Here is a 21,398-nt window from a genome sequence, read left to right on the forward strand (position 1 = left end):
GGTTTAAAAACTCGTTTCTTGAAGGTTTCTCAATATGTACTGCTAGAGTTTCATAGTCACTATGATAATAATGATATACATTTAGGACTGTTTAGGGGTCATGGATATGCTGAGGCTTCTGTAATTGTCAAAGGAGGATAATTATGTACATTGCACTGCTGCATACAGTCCTCACCTTCTGCGTACTCTTGGATATGCTAGAATGTATCTGCTCAATGAGATACCTAAGATGAGGAAACACAGGTGAGGTGATTGTGAAATGAGCAAAAATATTTACATGTTTTTCAATGACATCACCTGTGTTTCCTAACATTACTAATCACATTGTGCAGATGAGGTTTAGGCCTGTCCAGGGAGACAGAGGAGGTCTGGCCTTTGTTCAAGAGTGCAGTGGACATGACTCACTTCATCTGTAGGCCTGCACATGTATTATCTCCTCTGTACTCTTCAACAAGCCTAAATTTCATCTGCAACCCTGAGTAGGCCTCACCTCAAACAAACTTTTGTGACTGCAAGACCTGCCTTTTTGCTCCTGGATATTTCTTGGTTTTACCATGGCTGCCAGACAATCCGGCATACCTCTGGATAGGCGACACCCTATGCTGGTGCAAGGGCCTTGTAAATACGCCCTCATGTGTGCTTGGCAATTTTAAGTCACTTCCCCCTGGTGCAAGGGCCTTGTAAATACGCCCTCATGTGTGCTTGGCAATTTTAACTCACTTCCCCCTGGTGCAAGGGTGTTGTAAATACGCCCTCATGTCTGCTTGGCAATTTTAAGTCACTTTCCCCTGATGCAAGGGCCTTGTAAATACGCCCCCATGTGTGCTTGGCAATTTTAAGTCACTTCCCCCTGGTGCAAGGGCCTTGTAAATACGCCCCCATGTGTGCTTGGCAATTTTAAGTCACTTCCCCCTGGTGCAAGGGCCTTGTAAATATGCCTTCATGTGTGCTTGGCAATTTTAAGTCAATACCAATAACATCAACAATGTCTGATGTGGTGCAATCTCTAGATGTAGAACAATTTCTAGATGAGGAACAATGTCTAGATGAGGAACAATCTCTAGATGTGGAACAATCTCTAGATGAGGAACAATCTGTAGATGTTGATTTAAAATTATATAAAAGTTTTCAAAAACACCCTGTGTGAAGTGTTTTTAATATAACTGTGAAATAGTCTCAAAATTAGTTTAGATTAACATATAACAGAGCACAGGTCATATGTAGCAGCATTCCATTCCATTGCTACTATTTGAGATTTTTACATTTGTCTATGTTGTTAAATTACTGTAGGTAGAATTGACAACTAGTGTGTTAAATGTTTGCCTACTGTTATTGGTTTACTGTTTGGTAATAGTGGTTAATAACAATTTTTTAAAAACATTTCCACAGATTTAACTTAAGATCTTTTGAAAAATTTAAAAATGCCCTCAAGGCAGAGGAAACAAAAAGAAGCAAAGCGACTTACACTTCACCTTGGTAAAGATTTGCAGCAGTCCTCTACTATAAAATCGTTTCAAGTCGCCAAAAAAGCTCCGGGTAAGAAAATGAAATCATTTTTAAAAAGAATTTGCAGACAAAAAAATACCACTATAGAACATGTTTTAGTGCAGGAGAAGAGAGACAATTTAAAGGAAAAGGAAAGGCCCGTCAAAAAAGTTTCTGCTAGAGCAGGAGATAACTCTGTGCATGGCAGTAGAAGGGAAAATCAGTTACGGGACATTCGTAGGCGAATGTTCGGCAACAGGATAATTGTCAATTTGTTAAAAAATATTAAGAAAGGCCAACAGAAAGTGGCATTTTATAAGAAAAAGAAAAAAGAAGAGAAAATTATTGATCAGGCTTTCGAAATTAAGCGAAAGTTATTTATTTTGGTAATCAATAAAATTAGGAAACTAAACAAGGTAATTTATGATTTCAAATCAAATAGTAGATGGAAGAGAGTAGTTAATCGTAGTAATTTTTGTGAAGTTTTCTCAGGAGAATGGATGCATAGTTCAAGTTGTGAGGCATTTTCGAATACGGGGAGTGTTACTTCCAGGACAATAATTTGGTGCATGCAGTTGACACCAGTGGTCAAGCATATGAGGTGAAAGATGGTTGTCCGGTTGAAAAAGAAAAACTTGTGTCTGCAGATGCAGAAGAGGTGTTAGGTAATGAAGTTTTAGGGAGACGTCCTAAGGGACCAGCGTACACCTGGAAGTGTAGTACTATTTGCAGTGTGCGACAGGATTCCATCAATTTGCTTTGTGATTTTGCTCGTACATTTAATAAGAAAAGTTTAAAACAGAAAATGAAGTTGTTGCAAGAATTAGATCCTTGCAGAGTGAGAGAAGTAACAGGTTTGCATGGGCATTCACTGGCTTGTCTTTCCAGAAGAGTATGCCAGAGTGTTTTTCATCATTTCAGGATGCTAGCAGTGCATCATAATAAAGTGAGGAAATTAGTGAGAATGTTGTATTATGCTAAGAGTCCAGCAATTATGCTTAAACAATTGAGCAGTAGTCTTTTGCAAGGTTCAGAACTACATGTGAAGAATATTTGTGAAGAAATTGAGTTCTGGAACTTTGCTAGTAAAGAGAACAATGTTGAAATTGACCCAGTAGAAGAAGGTAACGTGGAGGAGAGTGTACAGATTTCTAATATAGATAAGTTTCACAAGGAAATTTCCATCTTTCAGGTGAAATCAAGTGAAAGGCCTAATTTCACTTGTGTGTATTATCGACGGACTTATTATAAGAATCAGACTAAGTTAGTGGATTTATATGCAATAAGTGAAATGGAAAACAATAGTGAATGGAAGGATTTTGCCACATACTTGATGGTAGAAAATTGTTTTGATTTGGGATCGGACCAACGTATGTGTACTTATTGTTTTAACAAATTAAACCAAAACCGGATGCCTGCTAGAGCGGTTCATAATAATGTGGAATTGGTTAACATTCCTTCTGAATTGAAGGATTTAAATACTTATGAATCTATTTTGATTCAAAGTGTGCATCCCTTTCAGGCTATTGTAGGAATGGAGCCAAAGACAGGGAAATTGCCTCCATCAGATTTACAGAGAGGATTAAAGGGAAGAGTTGTTTATTTGCCTTTAGATTTGAAGAAAAACATTAATACAATTGGAGTAGAGAAAGTGGAAGAGGAACCTCTGGTTATCCTAGTTAATGGGGTTCCGACAAAGAGTAAGAAAATCTGGCAAGATTTAGTGGATGTTAGGAAAGTCAAAAAGGCAACATTGTATTTGATAAAAAACAATGAGTACTACAAGAATGTATGTGTTGCAGAAGAGGAAGTAAGTGAAGAAGAAGACAGCGAATTGTGTGCTGGACAAATTGAGAAAGTAGAAGCCTCTAAAAATTAAGAAATATATGAACATTATAGTGTTCATCCTTTGCATTCCAAGGAAGTCATGGGGAATGCTATTGAGTTGTTTCAAATGAAACAAGCCAAAGGGAGTCCCATTAGTGTTTGGGAGGAAAGTTTGGAAGCTCGGTGTTTTCCACAGTTATTTCCCACAGGTCGAGGAGGACGATATGATGAGCGACCTGATCAAATTCCTGCTTCTGAATACCGGACTTTACGATTGTATGCAGAAGATCCTAGGTTTCGTCAATGCATTCCCTATTTGTTTCATCTACTGTTTGAAAGTGATCTGTCTGGACTGTCTTATGCAGTGAACCACATCCTGAAAGTGGTGTACAACTGCGAAATATCTCAGCATGGGACTTTATGCATAAAGTGAATGTGCAAGACAGTATTTTGGATTCTCATCTGATTAATCTCATGGCATGTCAGCGTGGTACTAATGAGTATTGGTACCGTCGTCATGGTGACTTAAAATGTATGCTGAGGAACTTAGGAACTCCCACATGGTTCCTCACTCTCAGCTGTGCTGAGTATGGCTGGGAAGACTTACTTGAATTTCTACGAGAGGCAAATGGAAACATTGAAAATATTGAATTCAAGACACCCAGAGAACTGTGCTCTTTGGATCCAGTGAATGTATGCAGGTACTTCAATCATAGATTTGAAGCTATGATGTCTTTCATCACGAATAAGAAAAATCCACCTCTTGGAGAGGTGTTGGATTTCTTCTGGAGAAAGGAGTATCAAGCAAGAGGTGCTCCTCATATACATATGCTGCTATGGATCAAAGATGCACCCAAATTTGGAACAGATCCGGATGACTTAGTGATGAATTTCATAGAACAGTATTCTACATGTGCTGTTCCAAAGACAAAGGGAGACAAACGTCTAAGAGAACAAGTTTTACGGTTTTAAAGCCATCGTTGTTGAAAGTACTGTCGTCGTAAATTCAAAAACAAGAACAAGTACTATACAAAATGTCGTTTTGGATTTCCACGATCGGTGATATCTAAAGGAAGAGTGAACAATTTGATGTCTTCGCTGCGACATAATATGATGAGGAAATCACCCAAAAATACATACAATTTGAAAAGAAACGAAGAGTCCAAGAACATCAACGACTACAACCCAGTGATTTTGTCCATGTGGAATGCTAACATGGATATACAGTTTGTGGCTGACAACTGTATGGCTGTGGCTCGGTATGTGACGTCTTACATCACAAAAAAAGAAAAGACAGAACTCAAGGATATGTGGGAGGATATTTCCCATGAAAAGAGCATCAGTAAGAAGTTGTACAGTTTCAGTCTGAAGATGTTGTCGCATCGAGAAATCGGAGCTTACGAATGTTCTGACCGGTTATCTTCAGTAAGTCTCTATGCCAAATCTAGGAGTATCATTTGGGCAAGTCTTGGTCTTGCTGCAACGCGTAATCGAGTTCTGAAACTTGTACGGGAAATTGAGTATTTGGCCGAGAAGGAGCCAAGCAGTACAAATATTTTGAAGACCAACATGTTGGATACATATTATCCAAATAGAAGCAGTCAACTGGAGAATGTTTGTCTGTATGAGGTTCTACAAAATTACATTTTCAAGAGGTACATCAAAGAAGATATTGATAAAGGAGTGTATGCTGTAATTGGAAGTGAGGGATGTCTGGTCAAGCAAAGAAAATGTCTATTGGTAAATCATCGAAAATTGGATTGCGAATCTCCAGAAAGAAATGAGTTTTTCTATTTAGATCTTTTGCAACTTTTCAAGCCTTGGCGTGCAGAAGAGGAACTGCTTGGAGATTTCCTCTGTTACGAAGACTCTTTCAATGCAGCCAAGGAGTCCATAGAATGTCCTGTTTTTCCAAAATATCTAGAAATGTTGAATGCAGAAATCGAGCAGGAAGCAACAATTGCAGCCGAGATTGCCAGAGACAGTTCTCAGGACAGTCAGAGTTCTGTTTCATTGAGTCAGGATCCACTAGGAGGACCAGTTATCGAAAATGAAGCTGCCACTGCCATGATTGAAGTGAAAAGAGCCATGGCACATGCTCAGGAGGATGCAGTTAACTTAGAAGATTTGGAAAGACAACTCAACGTTGAGCAGAGGAAAATATATGATGAAGTTACCAGCCAAATTGATCATGGATTAAGTCAAGAGAAGAAAGAGTGCTCATGTACGTCGTTGAAGCCTGTCCGACTGTACGTGAGTGGAGAAGCAGGAACTGGAAAAAGTTTCCTCATTAAAGCAATTTCATGTTATCTGCAGAAAAGGACTGACAAATTACAATACCACAAGTTATCGGGAGATGCTTGTTGTGAAGTATCTAGAGTCTGAAGAAGATGAAACTTCGAATCATTGACGAAGTAAGCATGGTTTCCAATGTCATGCTTGCCTTTGTGCATTTGAGAATGCAGGAAGATCTTAAAACAGAGTATGATGTGTTATTTGGTGGCAAACACATCATTGTTTTCGGTGATCTTCTGCAGCTGACACCAGTGAAAGGACAACCAGTATTTAAACTGCTTACGCATGAAGATACGAGGAAGTGCCTAGGGAGCATTGGCAACGTTAGCATATGGTTAAACTTCAATTATGCTGAGCTGCGTGAAAATATGTGTCAGGCAAAGGATGAAGATTACAAGAATATTCTACAAGATGTTAGAATCGGGAAAGTGACTGAGCGTGGGAAAGAAGCTTTACATGCACGATTACTGTCAAATTTGTATCCAGAAGAAGACGTTCTGCCAGAGAATATTTTTCAGAAAATTACTGAGAAGAAATCTGGAATATGTTTGATGCCAACTCTTGCAGAATGTTCCATCTTCAACAGCAAAATGTTGAATTTAGAAAAACAAGAGATTGTGAAACTGGAAGCTATTGACAGAATAGAGCATATGGGAGCAACAATTATTTTGCCTGAGAATTTGAAATCTAAATTGGATTCATTAGAGAAGACTATATCTAAAACTGCTGGTTTTGAAAAGACTATGAATGTGTGCTTAAATTGCCGTATCATTTTGAGAAGGAATTTACATGTTGAAAGAGGTCTGGTAAATGGATCAATGGGTAATGTTGTTGATTTTGAGAAATACAGAAATAGAGATGGAATTGAATTTTTAAAAATTAAATTTGATGGCATTGAGGAAGTACAGCTAATTGGTCGTTGCACAGCTAGGTTTTTGCTTGTAAAAGACTTATATGTTCGCCGTAAGCAATTTCCTGTTTGCTTGGCATATGCGGTGACAATCCATAAATCACAAGGTTTAAGTGTAGACAGTGCTTTGGTGAATATTGGCAGTTCTGTGTTCAAAGAGGGTATGGCTTATGTAGCATTGTCACGAGTCAGAACTTTATCGGGTTTGTACTTGATTGAGTGTGATGTCACAAACATTTGTGCGGATCTAGATTGTGTTAAGGAATACAATAGTTTAAGAAGAGAGTATGCGCACATTTGCCTCAATATCCTTTGTTTGAGAAACGTGTGGTAGGCCGGAAACTAAGAAATGTCACCAATAGTAGGGAGGTTGTAGCAAAAAGACCAAAAGTCAATGAACCCAAAATTGTAAGCAGAAAGAAAATGAATTCTGTTGAAGATGTTGTTGGTTTTCAATTTGAAAATAGTTCTGGTGTCAACTGCTATGCTAATGTAGTGGTTAATGTTGTCTTTTCTCTAGAAACTTTAAAAGAACAGATTGTGATCAATTCGGATCAAAGCTTTTGCTGTTTGTTGAATTCTGTGTTAGAGAAATGTAGCACTGATAGAACAAGAGTAGAAAGTGTGTCTGAAATTCGAAATCTGTTAGACAAATGTTCAGGTCAAACACAATTCTCTCAAAATATTCAGCAAGATTGTCAGGAGTTTTTAATGTATATGCTTAATGTATTGCAAGATGAAGGTGTAGATGTAGATCATCTGTTTGGCCTTTCTTATCAATGGCAGCATGACTGCGAGAATTGTACGTTATCAAGTACTACTAGTGTAGACTCAGAAAGATTTATATATTTAACTTTGCCAGACAGTAAATCAGTATCTTTTAATAAGCTAGTAAAAGCAGCCGATCAAAACATGGAGTGTAGCCAATGTAAGTCTGCAATGCTGTCCACATTATTTATACGAAGATATGGCCAGTATGTCATTTTAATGTTCCAACGATGTAGGCCTGATGGAACAAAATTGACAACTTTAATTAAAAATGTTGTGGCTTCTCAGTTGTCAATATCAGGAAAGACTTTTCTAACTGCAGCAATTATATATCATGAGGGTCCTTCAACAACATCAGGACATTACACAACTTATTTGAAGTCTGGAAACGGCTGGTCATTCTGCAATGATTCTGTTTTAAGTTTCAAAAAAAGATTGCCTTTTCACCTTAAAAATTCTTACCTGGTGTTCTTACAACCAAAATTTTAGGGAAGGAATCTCGGGATTTGTTCTGAGGAATTTCAAGAGGTTCTAATGGCTCCTACACTATATAGCCTTGTGGATAAGTGTAGTACAGAGCGAAAACTGTTTGTTTTAATAAGCTAATTCAAGCAGCAGATCAAAACAAGGAGTAGAGGTAATGTAAAACTGCAATGCTGTCAACATTATTTATAGAAACTTATGGGTGAAATGTCATTTTACAATTCCAACTATATAAACCGGATGTAAATAAGTTGTCAAGTCTATTTAAAAATGTTTTGGCTACACAGTCATCGATTTCAGGAAGAACATTTGTAACTGCTGCTATTATATGATATGATGATCCTTTGACAACATCAGGATATTACACAGCTTATTTGAAATGTAAAAAAGGCTGGTCTTTCGGCAATGATTACCATTTGACTATGAAGCAATGTTGCCTTTTGACTTGTTTTCAGAAGTGAGAATTTAGGGTAGGTAACTGGACTATAATGATTCTAGGTGTTGATATAATTTAGTGTGCTGTTTTAAATTGCTTTGTATGTCACATTTTTGTTAAAACGATGGAGCTTATCTTTCAGAAAGTGGCAGGCAGAAAATAATAACAGCACAACAGAGTCTAAGCTGTTCATAGGACATCCTTTGACGTCATGGAAAGTAAGTTACTTTTGAGGATTTCTGATTGGTTATATTGTTAAAACCTAGACTGCAGTGTCAACATTATCGGCGCCATCTTATCCCCCTTTTCTGAGTCCATTTGTGCGCATAAGCGGCAGCTATTTTAAATACCACGGCCACTCTGCCCATCGCCAACAGCCAGCGCGTCTCTCTCTCTCTCTCCTGACCTCGCAGGCATCCCCCGCACGCTGACAGCCCCCGCTCCCACATGCTTGGGCCATAAACCCCTCTTCAGCGCAACCCTGCCTCGAAACCCCATCCTGTTCCCAGCTCAACACCTCCCTCCATTCCTTTCATGATCCTGGGTCCTTTGATAAAACCCCCTTTCCTCTGTGCCCGATTGTCTTACTCGTTCCCAGGCCGCCACCTGGCCCTGCGGATGCTGTTTATTGCCACCCCATACAGTAGGAAGCTTCTCCCATCAAAGGATCCACGAGTTGATCAAAGCCCCCACCCCATGAGATCCGATCGACCACATACATTCCGTGAATCGGCGGAATGTCCAGCTGCGCAACAATCGTCACCTGTTGTGACCGGGGTGGGGACTTCTACTGTAAATGTGTGTGGGAACGGGCCTGAAGCGGGGATTCCGAGGATGCCTTTCCGAACTTCAAAGTATTTACGACAATATGCCACATGCAATAAACTGTAATAAAGATCATAAACCGGTGTATAAGAGGCCAGGCCTCAGAGATGCGGGTAGAGCACCTCGTGAAGATACCCTGTTGTCTGAATTGATGTGTTCTGCTCCGTCGGAATAAAACTTCTGTTTCCTGCCTTCCAGTCTCCAGCGCCTGCCTCTTTGTTTGGTAACTTGAGTGGTATTAGAGGCGGTTAGCGCCGGGCAACTCTGAAAAAGGTCATCGGCCCGTACCTTTTTCCACAATTGGCGTCCCAAACGTGGGGCCCATCAGTGACTCGTGGATCCAGTGGGAGAGGTCCTGACGACAGAGTGAACAACTGCAACGATCGGGAGAGCTCCTGTCCGATAGACCCTCGTCTGACAGCCGATCATCCGAACTTCACTGGTTCCGAACAGACCTCTCTCGAGTGATCTACAGTCCTGACTGGGAACCATCAGGAGTGCCGCGACGGTCACGAAGAGTAGAGGACGATCGGGCGCTGAATTCGGAAGACAAGAAACTGTTCATGCGGTCCGGGTAAGGTGGTGTATCACGACAAATTGTGAAATGATTGTTTGATTTTGGAAAATACTAGTATTACTCTTTGAATTGTTGGTTCTTTTGGAGATTCGCTGTCTGCAAACGGAGAACAACAGACTCTCTCTTTGCAAGCAGTGAAGGATAGGTAACGTAGACTTTTGTCCCCGTTGTAATCCGTCGGGCCTATCTTCCTCCCCCACTGATTGATTGTTTGGCCCGAACTGTTGTTCGCGGATTGTTTTCTGGAGATTCTCTGTCTGCAAACAGGGAAGAACAGGTTCTCTCTTTGCAGGTAGTGAAAGGGTAGGTAACGCAGTCTTTTGTCCCCATTGTAACCCGTCGTGCCTACTTATTCTCCCCATTGATTGTTTGTTTGACCGAACATTGACTGTTCGATATTGGTTCTCCTGAGGTATTCACCGCCTGCAAATAACGAAGAATAGAAATATTCTGTCAAGTCTTTGCACGCAGTGATAAGATAGGTAGTGCAGACTTTTGTCCCCGTTGTAATCCGTCATGCCTATCTTCTCCCCACTGATTGGTAGCCTGTTTAGCCCAGACCGCTTATTAGAGATGAACCATCCAGCTCCACTGGAAGGCACCCCTAATAAGGACATGTTTATGAAGCATGGATTGATCGCTATAGCCTATAGCAAGCTGTGGCATAAATATACGAAGAAGGATCAGAAAAGTCAGTGGCCACTGATAGGATCCTTCGACGAGGATAAAATAAGCGCGCTAGAAACAGCCCTTGGGAAACACAAGACAACACCCACTATGCTAGATAGTCTCGGCATGTGGCGCAAAGAAACAGAACAACGTAAAAAGAGAAATGAAAGTAGGTTGGAAAAAGAGCTGCGAAAGGCAGCCCACCTAGCTGCTAAGAAATTAGAAGAAGAGATTAAGGAGAGAGAAGAAGTCAAACAGAAACAAGAGTTAGCGACATCAAGCCAGTGTCCGGTTAGAATACCCTCTACGCTCTACCCTGAATTACCCTCGAAACAGCGAGCCAACGATGATCTTTAGTTAGGTCCTCCGATCATCTACTTGCCCCCTCCATATTCCCCTTCCCAACCTTTAGCACAGCACCCACCACCCTCAAGCACAGACGAGAGTAGTACCAGAGCTTCGGTCCCCATGGCCTCCGCGCCGGCTGAACCTACTAGAGACAGCACGAGCAACAGTGTTAGATGACCCAGAGGCCCGAAAGACAGATTCCACAAGAACGAACAGGTTAAGCAAAGATGAGCGAGCAGGGATCGACAAGATAGTGAGGACACTGGTAGAAAGAAAGGAGAGTGAGGAGCACATCATGGATATGTTCAACTCATATGCAGGGAGCCACAGACGGCACTTTGCCGTACGACTGTGTTATCATGCCCTGAATGAGTATGAGGACCGATATCGAGACAAAGGTCCCGAGAGCCTAACAACCCTGTATAGAAAGGTCGATATCGGGGATGAGGGCGAGTGTGATGTGACGGACCTCCTTACGCGTACGCTTGAAGTTTTCCGCCACCTCACTGAACAAGAATCGGAAGCTAAACCTACGACACCCGTAGCAACCGAATCACGAACTGAGCGAGCTAGCACCATGATGCCAATAAGAGAGGCTGCCCCCTACTGGGTTCCCCCACGAGGTCTGGGAATACACGATGACGTCAACCACCAAGATGCAAGAGGGAGGGTAGTGTACAACTGGGTCTACCAGCCATGGGATCGGCAAGATATTCTGACGTTCCGGAAGTCTCTGCCCGATTTACGTAAAAACCCCACTGCCTTCTACACCGAATTAGGTACAGCCCTAGGTTCAACGATTATGACCCTGGCTGACATCGACTTGTTTTTCGGGTTATGTCTGCCAGCTGATGTGTGGAAGCAAATCCGGAAAGTCGACCATCTTGAGCTGTTCGGACACACCTGGTCACAACTCGATGGCATAGATAGGCAACGAGAACCTGGACAGAAGCCTTTGAAACCCATTTTAGAACTTCCAGACAAAATTGTACAAAAATTGAAAACCCTGATCCCAGAAAAGAAAGTGGACTGGTCGATAGTAACGGCCTGTCATCAGAAACCCCAGGAAGACGTATCGGAATACTTCTCCCGGTTTGAAACGGTGTTCTCCGATTACAGCGTCCAGGACATGACCACTGCAACCGGACACCATCTGTTTGTCCCGAATTATGTAAAAGGGCTGACGCTGGAGGTCTCTCAGAAACTGCAGGCCAGCGAGAGTAGTTGGGCGGCCTCCAAGCCTGCGGCTATCCTTCAGATGGCCCAATATTACGAGCACCAGAAAAATGAAAACGATAGAGCGACAGAGAAAAAGAAGAAAGACTTAAAAGAAAGGGTGATGATTGCTCAGTTGCAAGGGGTGACTGTAGGACGAGAGCAATACAAAGGGAACTTTCAGACAAATGTCCCTAGGAACGCACCCCCTAAAGACCGCACCCCAACACCCCATATTGGACGTAGAGACATTAGCGAGGACCTGTGTGCTTTCTGCAAAGGATTCGGCCATTGGAAATCTCAGTGTCCGGTTCTGTTGGAGATGAACAGAAATAGGGACCCCAAGGACGTAGCGGGTGGACCGAGAAATAGAGGACAGCAACGGGGGCCCGCAAATGACACGACTAACGATAGATTAAACAGACCGAATACATTTGACCGTCCCCAACAAAACCAGTACCAGCAGTCTGACTGTGACGATGCCCGCGACTTCGCATAGGACTGCCTAGGGCAAGGGAGGGATCCAGTCGAGCTGTATGTTGACCAGCAAGGTCCTTATGTCACCGCTAAGGTCCTGGGTACAAAGTCTCCATTTCTGGTAGACACTGGCGCGACACGTAGTGCGTTATCTAAACGACTGATTCCCAGGGCACCCTTGTCTGGCTCGCTTGTAACATCGATAGGTTTAGATGGAACGCCCTCCACTAACCCTTTGTCCACACCGATCCCCTGTGACTTAGAGAACAACACGACTGACAAGACGTTTTTGCTTTCCGCCAATACTCCTGACGCCATTATGGGACTTGATTTGCTGAAACATTTCCGAGCTACTATTAGATGTTCACAAGACGGAGTTCGAGTTTTCCTGTACGACAACCCAATTCTGCTCAGACATTCCCCTTCCCGACGCATGTTTTCCATCACTGACGCTGACCCGTCCCTACTTGACACTCTGCCTCCGTATCTGTGGGCAAAGACAGATTCGGACGTAGGACGCATGATGATTGACCCAGTGCACATAACTGTTCAACAAGATGCAATACTCCCGAAACTCCCACAATATCGGATATCGCCCGAGGGCGAGAAGGCATTGGTAAAGATTATTCAGTCACTGATAGACGCAGGAGTGGTAGAGGAAGTGGTTAGCAATGTTTGCAACAGCCCTATCTTGCCCATCATCAAGAAACAAGGAGAGGGAGATGAGAAAGCATATCGCTTCATCATCGACCTTCGAGAGATCAACAAAGTAGTTGTACCCCAGTACCCCGTGGTCTCAGACATCACCACTATCTTGACTTTGATTCCTTCTACTGCCACCACCTTCACTGTCATTGACCTCAAAAATGCTTTCTTCTCTATCCCCATCCATCCAGACAGCCGATACCTCTTTGGCTTCACCTTAAAAGCCCGCTCATATAGCTTCTGTCGAGCACCCCAAGGCTACACAGAAAGCCCCAGCATCTACAGTCAGGCCCTCAAGAGACAACTGGATGAAGTCTAGTTACCAGATGGAGTGGTGTTGATACAGTACGTCGATGGCATCCTTTTGGCGGCCGATACCACTCCACTAGCAGTCACAGCCACCATTCAACTCCTGCACTTCCTTGCGGAAAATGGCCACAAGGTCTCCAAGAAGAAGTTGCAATTCTGCCAACCCCAGGTCACTTACTTAGGCCACCTTTTGTCCAAAGACGGTAGGAAGCTTACTCCCGACCGGATCCAAACCATTCTTGAAACCCCTGTCCCTAAGACTCAGAAACAAGTCCGCTCCCTACTAGGCCTCACCTCCTTCTGTCGGCAGTGGTTGCCAAACTTCAGTCTCATTGTGAAACCGCTGCTTTCTCTGCTAGCTAAAGATGTCCCCTTCCCACTCCCTTGGACCCCTGAATGCCAATGCTCCTTCATAGAGCTACGAGATTCCCTTTGTTCGGCCCCTGTCCTAGGAACCCCCGATTACACAAAGCCCTTCTCCCTCTACACTCACAAAAGGGAGGGGTGTGCTTTATCTGTCTTGACCCAATCCATTGGCCCAAAGCAACGACCATGCTCTTACTTCTCTGCCACTCTTGACCCCGTAGCCAGAGCCTTGCCTGCCTGCCTTCGAGCTGTAGCTGCCGCTGCTATCTCTATCCGACAAAGTGAGGGGATCGTGCTCTCGAATTCCCTCACGGTATTAGTACCCCATGCAGTTGACACCCTCCTGAACCAGACTAAGACACAACACCTGACGAGTGCACGACTGACTGGATATGAACTGACTCTGCTTGCACCTCACATCACCCTGAAAAGATGCACCACACTGAACCCGGCAACTTTGTTGCTCCTACCGGAGAACGATCCAAATGTGTCCCCTGTACATGACTGTGTGACCCTCACAGACGAACAGACCAGAAGTAGGGTTGACCTCAGAGACACGGCTTTTCCTGACCCTGACTGAGAGCTGTGGGTGGACGGCTCTTGCATCAAACTCCCCGATGGCACCACTTCAGCTGCCCATGCAGTCACCACGGCCCGAACTGTAGTAGAGACAGCCCGCATCACACAACGATCTGCACAGGCAGCAGAACTGATTGCCCTGACACGAGCATGCATCCTGGCAACAGGAACCACGGCAAACATTTACACCGACAGCCAGTATGACTTCGGGGTGGTTCACCATTTTGGGCTCCTTTGGAAGGAAAGGGGATTCTTGACCTCACACGGCATTCCCATCTTACATGGAGATCTAGTCTCCGCCCTGATCGAAGCCGTCCTTCTCCCCAAATGACTTGCGGTCATCAAATGCCAAGCACACAAGAAAGTGACAGACATTATTGGACAGGGAAATGCACTAGCCGACACCACCGCTCGGACCACAGCTGAGAATAGGACAACGACACGCATGTACGTGACCAGGTCACAAGCAGAGAAATGGACAGACGCTAGGGACACTATTAGGGACATTCAAATGGCTAGCTCACAACACGAATTGACTGAATGGGCACGGGTGGGACTGAAAGACGATGAAGGCTGCTGGCGGACAAAAGACACGAACAAATGGTTGCTACCTGACTCATACCTGATTCCCATCTTGACTATGGCACACTCCCCTGCACGCATAGGATCAGCCCCCATGATCGAACTTGTCACCAGAGTTTGGCACAACGACAAATCACAGATTCCGCCAAACGTCTGTTCCAACAATGCTTGATATGCTTGCAACATAACCCTGGGAAAGGAACTGTAGTACCCCGGGGAGGGTTTGGGGTCCCCAATCACCCATTTGAAGTCCTGCAGATGGACTACATCCAACTAGACAGATGTCAAGGCCTGAAATACGTACTTGTTGTGGTGTGTGCATTCAGCAAATGGGTGGAATCATACCCAACCCGTGACAACAGTGCTATGGCCACTGCAAAAGTACTATTAAAAGAATTTTTCCCTCGCTACGGCCTTTGCAGAATTTTATGGAGCGACAATGGCCCCCACTTCGTAGCCGAAGTTATCCAGCTCATCTTGAAGGGGCTGGGTGTAAAACAGAAGTTCCACGCAGTCTTCCACCCCAATCTGCTGGACTTGTTGAGCGACACAATGCCACACTGAAACTGAAACTAGCTAAGATAGTGGCTACCACAGGACTGAAATGGTCAGACGCTCTCCCACTGGCATTGCTATCGATGCGTTCCACCCCCACCAAACATCACTTGACACCTTACGAGGTCGTTTTCGGCCGACCCATGAGCGTCTGGTCTGCACCAAAACCGACTTCTATTCATGACGTCCCGGACGTCCTAATGTCTGATTACTTGTATAAATTGACTGAAACTCTGTCTGTCATTCACCAACAGGTGCTGCATGCCATCCCTGACGCTTCCAGGGGTCCCGGACACAACCTGCAACACGGGGATTACGTGCTAATAAAGAATTTCCAGCGCGCCAAGAGTCTGGAACCCCGGTGGACGGGCCCCTGGCAAGTCCTCCTCACCACCCGAACAGCTCTTCGAGTGGAATGAAAACGGACCTGGGTGCATGTGCACCACTGCAAACGGATCCCCCCGACTCTGACGACGACTGAAGACGTGACCACCCAGGAAGAGCTCCTGAACAAAGACCGACCATCGTTAAACTGCTACCCAGACACAGAGACACTCGAATTAGCAAAGATTCCTGACCCCACAGTGCCATCCAGAGAAGGGTATAACCTGCGGCGAAAGGAGGGAGTTTCGGCTAAGCAGACCATTGACTAAGTCATAATTCCCAGATTGGTGGCCTAACACTACAAGGGCTGTCAGGAGAGAAAGCCAGACGAGGTTTTTGGTTCTGCCCGCTACCGAGCTCCCTTGAAGGTGATGGAAGCGCCCGATAAGAAGATGATGGAAGCGCCCGATAAGAAGATGACGGAAGCAACCGGACACCCGAAGATTCACTACAGAAACCCAAAGACTGACAAAATCCACAGTTCTAAGACAATTGCACTCTTTATCGCAATCCTCTTTTTCCTCCTCCTCATGACCACCCTCTGGATTGTGGAAGAAAGCGCACCCGCTCATGAGACATTCCTGACCACTGCACAGCCTACCACCATGAAGGAACATTATCTGATTTCTCTTTCACCCCAACTCAGAGAAAGGCGAAAGGAGTTTTGGAACAACTCCTTCGTGCAACTGCTGCACCAACACAATCTTGCCACCAATGCCACCAACTGCTGGATCTGTGGGTTGCTACCCCACGCCACTGGACATTCGATACCCTTCATCCCTTCGCCCTTCTCAATTCACGGCTCCTGCCTTGCTTGGCTGATCCTCTTGCAAGAGAGCTATAGGGACAATGCCACCTCCAGCAAAACTATGACGCATTTCTTTCATGAGGTCTGGCGAAACAAAACGAAGACACATTTCTGCCCGCAGACCTCCAACGACTCTATCCACATGGACATCCCTGCCAAAGAACGAATTGAGATGCAGGTGTTCAACAATCGGACCAGACCCACCTTCTCCTACCTTCTGAAGCGAACAGCCGCCACCCTGACTGTGGCCCTATCCGTCATCAACGTCACAGGCCTTATGTGCATAGAAGGGCTTGGGACACAGCTGGTGGGCCGCAGTGCCTGCCGCATCACCAGAACTTTGGACTCCTCCGATCCACCTTCCTTTGTATCCTCTCCAAACATGTACTTTGTTTGCGGCACAAAAGCTTACACCTGGCTCCCCAAGGGCTGGGGGGGCACCTGTTTTATCTCCTTCATCCTTCCTCCGACCTATGTGGCTCCGGCGAATCACCATAGACAAAAACGAGCCAAGGACATTGAACAAGCCGACTCTACAGGAGCACAGTTCCTCGATGCAATGAAGGGACTTGTTCCACTCTGGGGCCCGATGGCAAACAGCCGTGCCATCCGTCATTTGACTCAGGCAGTCGAGACAACAATGAACATCACAGCTGATATCCTTGCAAACAATACAGCCGAGCTTCAAGCGGTCCGCCTGGTGGCTCTCCAGAACTGCCTTGTTCTAGATGTGGTTCTAGCGGATCGTGGTGGAGCATGCCGCATTATTGGGTCCAGCTGCTGTACATATATATCGGGCAATTCACCCTCAGTGTACAAAGCCATCGAACATCTCCACAGACTCTCCACAGAAGTTCACCAGGAGCAGGAAGAATGGTCGCTTGGTGGATGGTTCTGGAATACTGTTAAGAACTGGGGCTGGAGACTGTTTACTATTATCCTAATTCCTGTAGTTGTAATATGTGGGTTCTGCTTAGGAATTCAATGCCTGCCGCCTCTGTGTTCGCTATGTGCGAATTGTATCTGCCCTAAGACTGTGGACTTTGAAAAAGAACGCATGAGAGCACTGTATGACGTCGAGGTTAGGAATATGATGCAGATAAAGAACAAGAAGAGTTGAAGGGTCTGTAAGCAAGGTGCCAAGTCTAGAGAGTCCTCACTGAGAGCTACACATTTGGATTGCACTGAACCAGGCCAAAGTGGTCACTAGATATAGGTGTACAGTAGATATCCTATCAGCCCACCCACTTGGCGGAGCCTAGTCATGTAGGACGTCTAGAACCAAGTTGGTGTGTCCAAGCCTAGATGAATTGGCTAGACAACACACAATTATGGTTCATACAATAGAAGTGTCCACGCCACTGGGCGGTGCTGGTACAGTGCAGTGCAAAGAAAAAAGTGTGTGTGAGTGATGTTAAAATGACGGTCAAGGCAAAAGAAAAACTTTTTATTAGTATTCACCTGGACGTCAGATTAAAAAGAGATGCAAGACAGTGTGAAAAAATCACTGTCTACTTTGCTGTGTGGTTAAATAGGCCAACATGTTTCTGCCAATAGGTGAAACTACACCGGCATTCTTCAGGGCCACTTGTATGGAATGTTGCTACTGCAAAGATACACTCTAATAGTAGTGTAAAAAAGTGAAGATGACAGACCAAAAGTTTAAGACTGTCAAGCTAATAGTGTGGTCACAAGGACCATCCTACCGTATCCTCTTGAACCGTTTGATGATAGAGGATGCAGTCCTGTAAACAAAGAACAGAAGGACAAAAACTATTTGATGTACTTTAAACATAGCAGACTTTCAGGAGCAGTTAACCCCAGAAAGGGTTATACTATTATAACATGAGGATCAAAAACAAGACTAAGCAAGGCCAGTCCAGATTAGAACGGCCACTTAATTAATTATAGGTTGCACTTAGAATAAACCTCAGAGATTTCTGAATACAAAATTGAAAACAATAAAAAAAACGTACCCAGCAATGTGTGGGAGTCAAGCCTCACCTCACCCGGCAACGGCTCGGAGATTGAGGCCCCGCTCTATGCACAAACAAATATATGTAAACATGTAAACCGGAGCGACTATAAAGATCTGATAAGTATCATAAGTCAGTACTATGTCTCAGAAGTTTGCGCATATAAACAGCTGGTTTATAAGTTGCCCACAGTGATCACAGTCCCATGGAGAAGGAAAAAGGGGAAGGCATAAGGTCTAGTTGAAACTAGTGAAAATGCTGACTAACAGGGCAAATAATGTGTTCATACCACTATTTACCTATACTGTTGATTAACCTTGCGAATACCCAAAGAATACACACAGCTGCCAGTTTGAAATGTGCTGTGGCACTTGAAAAATGGAATTGAAGGGGTGGTTAAGCTGACTATCTATTGCAGCCTATTTTAGAGAGTAAATGCAGCCTCTAGTTTACCTGATGAAGAAAAACAACATTTGGCGCCTCAAGCTTCACTGGTACAGCAAAGCAGAAATCTGATGTTAACCCTTCAAGCCAGTTTTATAGTTACCGCTATGTCGAGAAAACCGGCTTAATTATCCCTCAATAAATACCACAGAAACAACGCGTCGTGGCAACTCACCTCTCCGTCGGTACCTCTCGGCAAAAACCAAAGCCGAAGGGGAGGCAACGAGGAGAGGTGAGACGCGCGTTATATACCCTCTCTAATTGGTGGGGGTGGCGTTAATGAAGCGCAGCTGTTCGGCAAATGCCGGTCTTGTGATGCGCGAGTCGTAGTCACAGCGCATGCGCAATGATGAGCCACATATTGTGGCGATGTGGTAGAAAACCGGGGCATGCGCAAAGAGACTCTGGGCGCGCCTACGGTTTTCGATGTGTGTTCGTTATTTTGCGCATGCTCAGACTACTACAATCTAGCATAGGCTGCGAAAGTAATGTTACAGAAATGGAGCACACCCTCGTTCATATGTAAGGGCATAAATAGCGTGGAGGAACTAAGAGGGCGCTGCAGGATTCGTTAAACGCCTGAGTTGTAATGTTGTCAAAATGTTGAAATGTCATTATTAAGGTTTAGAGACGGACGAGTCCAAGTCTCTAGTTATGTACAAAGGACATGTCAATGGCGGTTACTACAAAAGTTACAGATATTGTAGATGAACATCAGAGAATGTATACCCGCCATCATGAAGTATAAGGTCATGATCTATATAAACAGAGCAGACTATGCATTGGGCTCAAGGAGGATAGGACCATATCATATGTACGTTCTACCTATCATGGTCCATTCTAAAGATAAGGGTGATATTGATTATGTCTAACGTAGACTGTACAGTGTACAGTTACTATGGAGAACCTGAATGGTGTTGAGTACAGCAAACCTTTTAGGAGAGGCATAGAGTATTATGAGTTGAGAGTGCATGATAGTCAATGCTCTATGGCGAATACAAGCTGGTCATATGGATACCCAAGGGATGTTATTGTTCAACCCTGACACATCAGTTTTCAATTTAAAAATCCAACGTTGTTCCTTGATGAATAGAAAACGTGAGACATCTGTGATGTGTGTTGGGATGAAGGGTTGTTCTAGGACCACCCACCTCAATTCATCTGCTTTGTGCTTCTTGATTAAAAAGTGGTTCGTAAGGCAGGTGGACTGTTTGTTACAACGTATCATGCTCTTGTGTTCACTGATAGGCAACTTGACTTTCCTGGTAGTATGTCCAATATATGCCAGACCACAGGGGCATGTGATCATATAGATCAATTTCTCCGAGTTGCAGTTCGTGTGGTTGATCAACTTCCATGGTCTGGATGTACCGATGTCAATGGAAAGAGTCTTCTGAGTCTGTGGACATACAGTGCAGCCACCACACGGGTAGTGCCCCTGGACCGGGGTAGTATTCCAGATGGTGTCAAGGGTGGTAGTGGTATCTCTCCTCTGTGTCTTAGGTCTGGTGTGAACCAGGCTATCTCTGATGCTAGGCCCTCTTTTGAAGGCGAACAAAGGCCTGGGTATTGCACCGGATGCTGTATTAAGGATCTTCCAGTGCTTCAGTACCGTTTTTTTTTTACCACATTGGATAGGGTACTGAACGTATGCACCATCGTGATCCTGTCAGACAATGTCTTGCTTTGTTGGTGTTCAATCAATGCCTCTCGATTGTTGTTGAATGCTCTTTTGTGCGCCCGACGTATCAAATGATTCGGGTAATGACGTTGCTTTAGATTCAGCGTTAATTCTTTCGCATGTTGTTCGAACAAGTTGTTCGAGGAACATTCCATACAAGTGGCCCTGAAGAATGCCGGTGTAGTTTCACCTATTGGCAGAAACATGTTGGCCTATTTAACCACACAGCAAAGTAGACAGTGATTTTTTCACACTGTCTTGCATCTCTTTTTAATCTGACGTCCAGGTGAATACTAATAAAAAGTTTTTCTTTTGCCTTGTCCGTCATTTTAACATCACTCACACACACTTTTTTTCTTTGCACTGCACTGTACCAGCACCGCCCAGTGGCGTGGACACTTCTATTGTATGAACCATAATTGTGTGTTGTCTAGCCAATTCATCTAGGCTTGGACACACCAACTTGGTTCTAGACGTCCTACATGACGAGGCTCCGCCAAGTGGGTGGGCTGATAGGATATCTACTGTACACCTAGGGGGTCATTAGGATGGCGGGCGGAAACAGTCCGCCCGCCACCCTAACGGAGATCGGGACCGCCCGCCTAAAGGGCGGGGGTCCCGACATTGGCATTAGGATGCGCCCGCCACTGTGGCGGGCGCATTCCTCAAAGTAACATTGTGGCGGGCGGTGCTC

The sequence above is a fragment of the Lissotriton vulgaris genome, chromosome 4_1 (assembly GCF_964263255.1).
Source record: "Lissotriton vulgaris chromosome 4_1, aLisVul1.2, whole genome shotgun sequence".
NCBI classification, from domain to species: Eukaryota; Metazoa; Chordata; class Amphibia; order Caudata; family Salamandridae; genus Lissotriton; species Lissotriton vulgaris.